Source organism: Macaca mulatta, chromosome 14, assembly GCF_049350105.2.
Source record: "Macaca mulatta isolate MMU2019108-1 chromosome 14, T2T-MMU8v2.0, whole genome shotgun sequence".
NCBI lineage: Eukaryota > Metazoa > Chordata > Mammalia > Primates > Cercopithecidae > Macaca > Macaca mulatta.
The window spans coordinates 15964933-15976725 of NC_133419.1; positions in this window are offsets into that span (position 1 = coordinate 15964933).

Below are 11793 nucleotides of genomic sequence, written 5' to 3' on the forward strand. Positions count from 1 at the left end.
ACCTAGTGGGCAGAGGTTGCAGTGAGTCGAGATCACGCCACTGCACTCCAGCCTGGGAGACAGTGAGACGCCATCAAAAAAAGAAAGAAAGGAAAGAAGGAAGGAAGGGAGGGAGGGAGGAGGGGGAGAGAGAGAGAGAGGGAGGGAGGGAGGAGGGGGAGAGAGAGAGAGAGGGAGGGAGGGAGAGAGAGAGAGAAAGAAAGAAAGACAGGAGGGAGGGAGGGAAGGAAGGAAAGAGAGAAAGAAAAGAATAAATAACAATTAAAACAAATAAATAAAGAAAAGGCCAGGGAGCACTGGCAGCCTGTCCAAAGTTTCAGGTCACTTTAGTAAAGGGAGAGCAATGGCTCCTCCCAGGACCTCTGGGATCTCAGCATTGATATGGCAGCCATGGAAGTGCTAGGGCCCAGGCAGACCATCTCAGGGAAAACAAGTGGCTCTGCCCCGCCTTGGCCACTTCCTGGCCCTCTGCATGCCCCAGGGTCTCAGCACCAAGCTGTTCTCAGTGAGTAGCTCTCACTCTGCCAGGGCTCTTGGGCTTACATCCTATGATGACGATGGAGTGCATAAAGGATGGGACTGTGATAGCCTAGAGCTAGGGGTTCGAATCTCATGAGATGTTCATGGAGCCCTGGGAGGGAGCTCAGTGCAAGTTCGTTTCTCTTTTTTGGTTGAGATGGGGCTCAGAGGAGGCAGGATTTGTTCAAGGACACACAGGGAGTGTTTCAGTGCGGGGCGGAGGTTTATGGAGAAAGGGTGACCATCCAAGGCTTGGACAAAGATCTTAATGACTTTGACCAGCAAGCCTCAACTCTGTAGACTTGGTGGGGGCCAGGCCCTCCCAAACACGCCTGACAGGTGTCTGTGGTCTTGGGGACATTGTCGCTCCCCCTCCTGCTGATGCTGTGCTGTCCCCTTCCCATGACGCAGATCTTCTGTCCTTGCTGACAGAGGATGGGTTCTCTTCTTACCAATACTGAAGATCTTTAGTAAAAGTTCTCTTTTTTCTCTATTTTCATTTTCTGAAAGTCCCTCTCTTGAGAAATCAGGACAAGTGAGTCAGGGCCAGGGACAGAAAACAGTGTGGGCCGGGTGCGGTGGCTCACGCCTGTAATCCCAGCACTTTGGGAGGCCAAGGTGGCAGATCACTTGAAGTCAGGAGTTTGAGACTAGCCTGGCCAACATGGTGAAACCTCGTCTCTACAAAATACGAAAATTAGCCAGGTGCAGTGGTATATGCCTGTAATCCCAGCTATTCGGGAGGCTGAGGCAGAAGAATCACATGAACTGGGAGGCAGAGGTTGCAGGGAGCTGAGACTGGGCCACTGCACTCCAGCCTCTTGGCAACAGAGCCAGACTACCTCTCAACACAAAAATAAAAACAAACAAAAAACAGTGTATACTTTGTGTGTTTCTCGAAAGCACTGTCAAGCCAGTGCCTGCAGCAGTGGGCCTAGACACCTCCAGAATTGCCTCAGGGTCAGTTTCCAACTTCCCTGGACACTTTCCCCAGGTACGAGTCCCACCTACTTTCTGATTGTCCTAAATCAGAGTCTGTGGCCTGACCTGGTTCGTCACAGCTCTCGGTCCCTCCTTGTCCTGAATCCCAGCGAGCTGCAGGTGCGTGCAGAAGAGGCACACCACACTCAGTACATCTTGCATCCTCGCTGGACCCAATCCATTGGCTTGGTGATGTACAGACTGAGCCTCCTGGTAGCCGTTCGTTGCTGTTGTCCTTTCCAGAGCAATCTGCCAGCTTGGCGTCCCTGAGTTCTACTTGTCAGCAATTCCTCCAATCCCATCACTTACTTTGGACTTCTTTGTTTTTTTTTTTTTTTTTTTTTTTTGAGACGGAGTCTCGCTCTGTCGCCCGGGCTGGAGTGCAGTGGCCGGATCTCAGCTAACTGCAAGCTCCGCCTCCCGGGTTCACGCCATTCTCCTGCCTCAGCCTCCCAAGTAACTGGGACTACAGGCGCCCGCCATCTCGCCCGGCTAGTTTTTTGTATTTTTTAGTAGAGACGGGGTTTCACCGTGTTCGCCAGGATGGTCTCGATCTCCTGACCTCGTGATCCGCCCGTCTCGGCCTCCCAAAGTGCTGGGATTACAGGCTTGAGCCACCGCGCCCGGCCTAGACTTCTTTGTTGGGTGGGTTGCTTTATCTAAAATTTTCAGATTTGATTTCAGGTCCCTTCTTTGCCCTTTGCCCCTTAATATGGCTTAATGGCAGACCCTGTCAGAGGTAGAAAAAAAACCGAGGAGCCCCGACGTTGAGGTGCACAAGTTGGAGGGTTAGACAAGTCCAGCCACAACCAGCCCAGGCCGCAGTGTAGGGAGGCCTGCCCAGCCGCTCCGTGGTTGAGGGTGGAGCATACAGGAAGGCTTCCTTCTTGCAGCAGCCCAGGTGCTCTGGCTGCCCCAGCTGCCTGGCTTTGGTAGAAGAAAGAAAGGTTCTTTCTAAGGCCGGGCGCGGTGGCTCAAGCCTGTAATCCCAGCACTTTGGGAGGCCGAGACGGGCGGATCACGAGGTCAGGAGATCGAGACCATCCTGGCTAACACGGTGAAACCCCGTCTCTACTAAAAAATACAAAAAACTAGCCGGGCGAGGTGGCGGGCGCCTGTAGTCCCAGCTACTCGGGAGGCTGAGGCAGGAGAATGGCGTGAAACCGGGAGGCGGAGCTTGCAGTGAGCTGAGATCCGGCCACTGCACTCCAGCCTGGGCGGCAGAGCGAGACTCCGTCTCAAAAAAAAAAAAAAAAAAAGAAAGGTTCTTTCTCTGACTTGTCACCTAATGGCACAATGAGATTGCACGTAAAGAACACTTAACCTGGGTCTGCTCTTCCAAAAGCCTTGGGCCTCTGACTGCAACATGGAGTCTGGGTATCGCTCCCCACCCCTGCCCCGGCCCACCTGCTCAGGTGCTAGGCGTGTGCCTAATCACCTAATTTCTCCGTGTCACCTCTTAGGTATCACCTCCCCTGAGCCCAAATACTTATCAGGTGGGTGCTGACACCTGAATAGTTACTCGGGGGAGGTATCTGCTTCTTATTGGGAACTCCGAAACCAGACAAAAAGCAAGGTCAAGTCCGCCTAAACGACGCTTCCTCCATGACTTCAGGCTTGCGGGGGCTGGAGCGTGGGGGTGGGAATGGAGTAGGGGGCCTCAGGGAGGGCAAGTGGAAGTGCCTTGCTTTGCAAAATGTAGAGAACTGTGTAAATAGGAGTGATTATTCTGTCCCTTCCCTTTCTTTCCAACAGGAATCAGCATCCCACGGCCCATGTTCAGCTATGAAGAATGGAAACTGAGGCTCTGGGAGGGGTATAGGGAGGAGCCAGCAGGGTCTTCAGTTCATATTAGTGCCCTTTCCTCCACAGGCATGTCTGTGTTTTATTTTATTTTATTTTTTATTTAAATTTTTTTTTTTTTTTTGGCAGAGTCTCGCTCTGTCACCCAGGCTGGAGTGCAGTGGTACGCTCTTGACTCACTGCAATCTCTGCCTCCCGGGTTCAAGTGATTCTCCTGCTTCAGCCTCCCGAGTAGCTGGGATTACAGGTGCCCGCCACCACACCTGGTTGATTTTTGTAATTTTAGTAGAGACAGGATGATTTCACCATGTTGGCCAGGCTTGTCTCAAAATCCTGACCAAGTGATCCACCTGCCTCAGCCTCCCAAAGTGCTGGGATTATAGGTGTCAGCCACTGCGCCTGGCCACATCTGTGTTTTAAATGGGAGGAAAGGGGATAATGTGCATTTTGTGGAAGCTTGGGCCATTTGTGTCTAGGACTCTTATGAGCTTCATGAGTTTTCCCCAGGGAGGACACCACTCCCCTAAGGGGGTGAGGACCTCCAGTCCTTACAAGATTCAGCCTTTCAAAATGGAGGCAGCAGTTCCAGGCCTGGGCGGGTTCTGTTCACACTGGGAGAGGGCAAGTGAGTGGTGTTTGGGACATGGGAAAGTCTTATGAAACCAGAGATGCTCCAATTCCTAGTGATAGGAAAGCATTAAGCTACTTGGCATCTTAAAACCAAGAGTGGTTCCAGTTTGGAGATTGTTAACACACCTTACAACACCGTCACCATTATTAGGAAGAAGCTCTGTTTGATGACATCCCACCCTGTGGGTACCTTTATGAACAGGAATTTGCTTTTTCAAATCCCAGAGAAGTAAGATTAAAGTTGGCTCTTCTCCATCCTTGAAAAATTTGGTTTTAGGGTGAATTCAAGAATGACTGACCATACAGAATGGGGAGCAAACTTGGGAAGAAATAAGGCACAGTTCAGAGCTCTCCCAAGAGTCACCCCTGAACTGCACCCAGGCCATCAGGTATCTCTGTGGGTAGAGCTTAGGAATCTACAATCTATTTTAAAATTAAAGTACATCGGTGCTGGGCGCGGTGGCTCGCGCCTGTAATATCAGCACTTTGGGAGGCCGAGGTGGGAGGCTCATGAGGTCAGGAGTTTGAGACCAGCCTGGCTAACATGGTGAAACCCCGTCTCTACTAACAATACAAAAATTAGGTGGGCATGGTGGCAGACGCCTGTAGTCCCAGCTACTCGGGAGGCTGAGTCAGAAGAATTTCTTGAACCCGGGAGGCGGAGGTTGCGGTAAGCCAAGATTGTGCCACAGGACTCCAGCCTGGGTGACAGAGCGGGACTCTGTCTCAAAAAAAAAAAAAAAAAAGATGAAAGTATGTCATACATACTACTGTTAAGGGCACAGACCTTAAGCATACAACCCAATGAAATTTTACACATCTATACAGCTATATAACTACCACCTAGATCAAGACACTTTCCAGGCACTCAGACTCCATCATACCCCTCCCCAGCAGAGGTAACAGACCCACCTCTCCTGCTCCAGTGCTAATGAACCACTATTCTGACTTTTCTCACTATCAATTAGTTTTGGCCATTCTTGAATTTCACACAGATATACATTGTCAGGCATGGTGACTCACGCCTGTAATCTCAGCACTTTGGGAGACTGAGACGGGAGGATCACTTGAGCCCAGGAGTTGGAGACTATTCTGGATAACATAGTGAGACCTCCAACTCTACAAAAAAAAAAAAAAAAAAAAAAAATTAGCTGGTCATGGTGGTGCATGCCTGTAGTCTTAGCTCTTTGAGAGGCTGAGACAGGAGAATCTCTTGAGCCTGGGAGGCTGAGGCTGCATTGAGCCATGATTGCACCACTGCACTGCAGCCTAGGTGACAGAGTGAGATTCTGCCTCAAAAAAAAATATATATATATATATATATACACACACACACACACACACACACACACACACACACATTATGTACTTTTTGGCATCTGGTGTCTTTTGCTCAACATCGGCGAAATTAATCTACACTGTGCGTATGAAAGGTTGGTTCTTTTTGCTGTGATGCAGTATTCCGTCGTGTGACTACAGGATGATTTGCTTATCTGTATTCCTATCGGTGGGCATTTGGGCTGTTTCCAGGTTCTGGCTATTATGAATAAAGTTGCTATGGATATTCTTGTACACGACTTCGGGTGAGCATATGCACTCATTTCACTCATGTAAATACCTTGGGTGGAATTACCTGATCATAAGGTAGGTGTGTTGGCTTTGTAATGGGCTGACTTGGTTATCCTGAATTCCCTTTCTTGTGCATTTCTGGTTAGACTGGAACATGAGGGTGACTCTTGGAGGAATGTGGAGGGCAGAAGGGAAGCAGCAATCCGTTTGTGGCTCACACACGTTGTGGCTGAACTGCTGGTACACCTGGTTGGCAGGCAGCTGGCTTCTCCTTTGGCTTCGCCTACCGTAGGGCCAGGTGTGCCTGTGGTTAGCTCCATGCAGTGAATCCGGGCTTCTGCAAAATACTCACATTAACAACGACAGAGACAACAAAAGCTGATGTGGATTTAAAGGCTTCAGTTCATCCTCCTGGAGTTCCAGTTCATACTTATGGGCCTCAGCTTGCTCTGTCTTCCCCACTTTATATGCATCTTCCCTTCCCAACTGCCTGACCTGTGGCATTCAACTGCAACATGACATGCAAAGATAATAGCCTTACAAGATTGCTTAACCACCTCTTACAATTGAGTAAGGCCAAATCCCTGCAGCAATCCACAGAGAGAGTGGTTCCGCATCCCTGGTTGAACTTGGCTGATTCATTAAGTGTTTGTTTAACTCATTTCAAAACTGCCAGACACTTTTCCAAAGTGGCTGTTACTGCTCACTCCCTCCAGTTGTTCTGTGTCCAAGCCCCACCTTGATATTTTCATTCTTTAAAATTTTACCCATTCCAGTGGGTGGATATACCTGCAGTTTTGAACAGCTTGTTATGAAAGCAAGTGGGTAAGAAACTAGTCTGAGGAAAGAATTCAGTGCCTAAAGGATGCCAGTTTGATTTTCAGTGATATCTTCACCACTTATTGGCTGTATGATCTTAGTTGACTTTTTCTCTCTCTAGGCTTCAGTTTTCTCATCTATGAAATGAATTCTTAATCATCGCTAACAAGTATTGACTGCTTACCAGATGGCAGACACTGTTCTAAGCACTTTATGTGTATCCCCTCATTGAATCCTCTTGACAAATGTTGAGGTGGGTGCTATTATTATCCCCAATTCGGAGAAAGGGAAACTGACTTAGGTAATCTGCCCGAGGTTACAAAGCTTATAAATAACAGAGCCAGGATTCAAACCCATACAGTCTGGCTTCCAAGTCCATGCTTTTACCACCTCTGTCCCTCCATGGTAAGGAAGCGCGAGGATACAGTGACAACACGGAAGTGAATTATCTGCAAAGGGCAGCACAGCTAGTGTGTATTGATTATTTCTCTTCGGTGGGTCTCAATGGGAAATTGCCTTTCAGTTCTATTAAATATGCAGAAATTAATCTAAGCAAACAAGGAAACACAAGCCTTCCACAATCATGATAAATGGAGCCAGAAAAGTAAGCTCTTCCTAGGATCCAGAAAAATCCAGCACTGTCCAAAGGAGAGGACACCCAGATGGCTCCTTGCCTTGGATATTCTGATCCTTGGCTGGATGGAGGCTTTATAGTGGTATGTCAAGCTTCACCTATGTGTTAATCCATCAACTCCCTTCCCTCTGACTTTGTACTCAACAAAGAACCTTCTGGTATTGATTTCCTTTCCCAAAAGCCTGTCCTTCCTGAAAGAGATTGTGCTGACCAGTCAGCCTTAGGATTCCCGTCTGCTGGGTGGTTTTATTTCTCAGTGTAAATTAATAAATTGCATTTCAGGTTTATCAATCAGTCTCTTATGAGTTGGCTTAGTGTGGGTCATTTCCCCTAGACTTAATCACAACAACTAAGCTCCCAGGGAGGGGCGGGGAAGGGAACACCACTGGAGTAGTATAACAGAGATGTCCAAAGAATGGTATGAAAAGATATACTATTAGGCTGAAGAGGACACAGAGAGGACTTCTGTATGGGGAAGGGAACATCAAGACAGGATTCCTGGAGGCAGATCACACTGGCACAGGAAAAGAGGTCCTTCAGCATAATGGTGAAAACATGGACTCTGGAGTCTGCCTATCTGGGCTGGAAGTCTATCTCCTCCCATTCACTGACTGAGTGACTTGACCAAGTGACTTCATCTCTTGAGGCCTCAGTTTCTTCGTCTTTAAAGTTGGCATAATGATAGTACCTCCCCTCCTTATGGGGTGGCTGTGGGCATTAAATAATAATATATATTACATAGAGCTCTCAGCACAATGCCTGTCCCAAAAGCAACACTCAGTAAATGATCGTCATTACTGTTGCCATTATTAATACCCAAAAGGGTGCTTTCATTGAGAATTCTAGACAGGCACACATTTGAGGCCTGCTGCCTCCCTGAGGCCCCTGAGGCAATTTTGTCTTAAAAGGAATAAGAATTGAGTCTGTGTTTGCTTTAAGACCTGGAGGGCAGAATGCTTTTTGCAGATAGGGCTCTTTCCTTGAGAGTGGTCACAGCCCATCTTGCGGTTTTGCAACCCACGAGGAGAGCTGCATGTACAATCTATAAGAACCCATCAGCCCCGGGAACTTCCGTGGTTTCTGAGTCGCTCTCAGGCCACTTGAGCTTCCAAGCAGAGGCTCCCAGGGCAGACTCACCATACAGGCCTTTTCTGCCCTCTCCCGTGCCGCATCTGGAGGCACACTCCTGCACCCCACGACAGATCCCTGCTCACTGTCAGCCTCTGTATGGAGTCCCAGCATTTCAGCAAGTCAGGGCTAAGAGAGGTTCGGCACTCGCTTCACAGAGGTAGGAATGGAGGCCCCAGGAGAGAAAGGTGCCCGGGGTAGCCCACCCAGGGGGCTCCAGAGCCGGGACTGGACCCTGGGTCTCCCACTTCCTTGTCCAGTGCTCTGTCTACAGTCCCCAGTGGAGCCTTCCCTAATTTCACCACAGACTTGCTTCCAGTCTAATGCCATGCCTCGAGTATCATCTGGGGTTCCCATCCTACATGGGCTCTCCTGGCAAGTGGAGGTTCCCCTCCGCCCCAGCTTCTCCTTCTCCCTCCAGCTAATCCCTACCTGATTCCCCACCCGCCAGCGCCATGGAAACTGTTCCAGTCTTTTCCTGCTTCCCTTTGCCTTTTTTCACAACAAAAGTCCAATGTTTAACTGGCCCCAGCAGTTTCCTGCTCTTTTCATCTTGGGGGAGTTGGGCAAAGCTCCCAGTGTGAAAAACCCCGTTGTTTTCACTCAGGAGTCCTGTCTCCTCCTCCTGGATCCATTTCCTCTTTTCATGATCATGCGTGTGGGTGGGTGTGGGTGTCAGTGTGAGCAGAGCAGGGAGACACAGAATCACAGACAGGCAGCATTACTCTCTTTGTTTTCATCAAGGGTGCCATCTGAAAGAACTACCCATCTTCATTCCTATTGGTGATAACTGGTACCCCCATCAACCCGATTCCAGAGTTCCTGCTCTGTCCAGCTCTTGGGAAGCCTCCCAGGAAGGCTGCGTAGGGCACAGATTAAGAGCATCCGCTGGCTGGGCATGTTGGCTCAGTCCTGTAATCCTAGCACTTTGGGGGACCGAGGCAGGCAGAGCACTTGAGCCCCGGAGTTTGAAACCAGTCTGGCCAACATGATGAAACCCCATCTGTACTAAAAATGCAAAAAAAAATTAGCTGGGTATGGTGGCGCACGCCTGTAATCCCAGCTACTCGGGAGGCTGAGGCAGAAGAATCACTTGAACCTGGGAGGTGGAGGCTGCAGTGAACTGAGATCACACCACTGCACTCCAGCCTGGGTGACAGAGTGAGATGCTCTCTCAAAACAAAACGAAACAAAACAAAAAGCATTCGCTGCATTCAGAGCATCAGGTTTCTGTCCCAGTCCTGGCACTGCTACCTGGTGATGTTGGGGGAGCTGCTTCATCCCTCTGGGCCTCAGTTGGCCCAGATAATAGATGCTAATAACAACACCTATCGTGAGATTCAGTGACAGATTAAGCAAAAAGCGCTTCGAATCAGATACATAGTCATTGCTCAGTGCACTGCAGGTATTATTGATATTTCTTCTTTTTCTTCTCAGGGACGGGACGTGCCTGCACGTTGACACACTGTTCCCCAGCCTGGTCCTCAGAGTTGCAGGTTTAGATATTGTCAGTGCATTGAGGCATTCCTTTCTGGCAAAGTCTATTGGGAAGTCCAGTTACCAGTAAATGGTTGCTTGATGAACATGGAAGTGGAGCTGGGGCTTGGGAGGGTGAGTAGCAGTAGCCTCATACGGCCAGGTGTGATGGGGCCTGGGGCTCCTCTTTCTATTAGGCCTGGCCCAGCGCTTCCAGTGTCTGGTCTGGTGGAGGAGCTCTGTCTTCTGCATGATGAAAGGGAGGCTGATCCAGGTACAACCTCTGCTGCCTCTCGCATCCACTGAAGCTGAGCTGGCTGCTCTGAGGGGCCAGAGTGGCCCCCTCCCTCCAGTGCCTCTTTGGGTGTCCTTTCAGATTCCTCTCTGTTAAACAGAAAGGTCTCCCCAGAGCAAGGAGGCCTCATGTTGGCTGTGTAGTAGCTCCCCACCCTCCTGAGAACTGCTTTGAACACACTAGGAGATACCCTGAAGAGTGCAGCTCTAAGGCTCCATCCCCTTCCTGTCTACTCTGGCTCACCAGCAGACTTCCCACAGCTTACAGGACAATCCAAGCCCCTGCCTTAAGCCCAGACAGTCTTGGGGGGTTGCACTTGGGGGATAACATTTGGGTGTTATCTAGAGATCAGGTCTCTAGGGTGGGGCTTCTTAAGCAAGGTAAACTGAGCTCACCCATTACTTAGTGGATTTTTTTTCACTCCTAATTTATTTCTTTTTTGGGTTAGGAACACTTTAAAATTCTCCCTAAATGTGACTTTGTTTTCTGGTAAGTCAATCATATTTGTTAACAACAGTAGCTGCTATTTATTAATAGTGTACTACTTGGGCAGTTTTCATACATTATCTTTAATCCATACAACTCAATTCCAATTTTACAGATGAGGAGACGGAAGCTCGGAGATAATCAGTCATTGGCTTGATAGCAGTGTGCTTGTATTATTTTTGGCACTGCCTCAAGAGGATTAGAACTTTCTCTGCAGGTGAAATGATGTTTGCATTTACCTTTTGCTCTCTGACTTCCAAAACAGGCTCTAGAAATCCCTTTCAAGACCGTAGGTGAGAAAACTAAACATTTTAATTTGCAGGAGCCCACTGTGAAAGGAAAGCTGATGTTTGTTTGTTTATGTGTTTGGGGTATGGGAAATCAAAGCCCTTTATGTGAATGGCTCAGAGTTTATCTGCATATTCAAATTTAGAAAGTGATGTCAGAGGGTAGGAGAGAACATCTGGACTTGGCCCAGGGAGTGGCAGCTGCCCTCTCTGAGGTTGTTCAGAGGAAGCTTGAGGAGAGAGGTCCGTGGAGAGGTGGGGGCTGCATTGGAAGGTGGTGCTCTTGAGGACTAGAGGATACTAGCCTTTGCTTGTGCCAGGGGGATGATGGAGTGCAGCTCACTTACACTGCCCTGTTTGGCAAACCCTCTTTCCCTGACCTCAACATATCCATCTTCCCACTCCGCCCATAAAAACATCCATAGGGTGGATCCTGGGTATCCAGATCTGCTGATGATGGGAAGGAGAACCGCCTCCTGCATTGGTACTTCGGTAGCAGGATACAGGAGACCCCGTTCTATGCTCCCTCTTCCCCTCAAAGCAATGTCCCATGGCTGGCGTTCCCAGACCCTGGACTGGTCCTTACCAGCCAGTTGACTGGACCTCAGAAGGGTTTTGAGCAGTTAAGTGAAGTCATCCAGTGGCAACCATGGAAATAAACTCTTGCAACAGAATGGCGATGGCTTGGAAGCAGATGATGCCTGCGTGAGAGATGATAAGTGTCTGCATAGAGCAGTGGTCAAGGATGGATAGGAGAGATATTAAGGGGTGAAATCAATAGGACATGATTGACTGATGTGGGCTGAAATGTTAATGTCCTCACTTAGACAGTGACGCTGGCCTCAAATCTTGCCACTTTCTTCACAAACCTGTGCTCTAGCTGGTTCCCAAATGTTCTTGTTTTGTTGAGGTTCCGTGCCTTTCAATGTGCTGTGCTGGCCTCTGCCTGGAAGACCATTCTCTCACTCCAGAAATCTTGCGTTTCTTTGTCTCTCCCACTAGAGAAGGAGCCCCTTGAGGGCAGGCACTGAATCTCTTCTCTATGAATCCCAGCACCTGGCACAGAGCCTGGGGTGCCACAGGTATTTGTTGAACCAATCAATCAATTAAAAAAAGAAGGATGTGAGATGATGCAGAAGGAGGCGAAGAGAAAAGGGATGAAGACA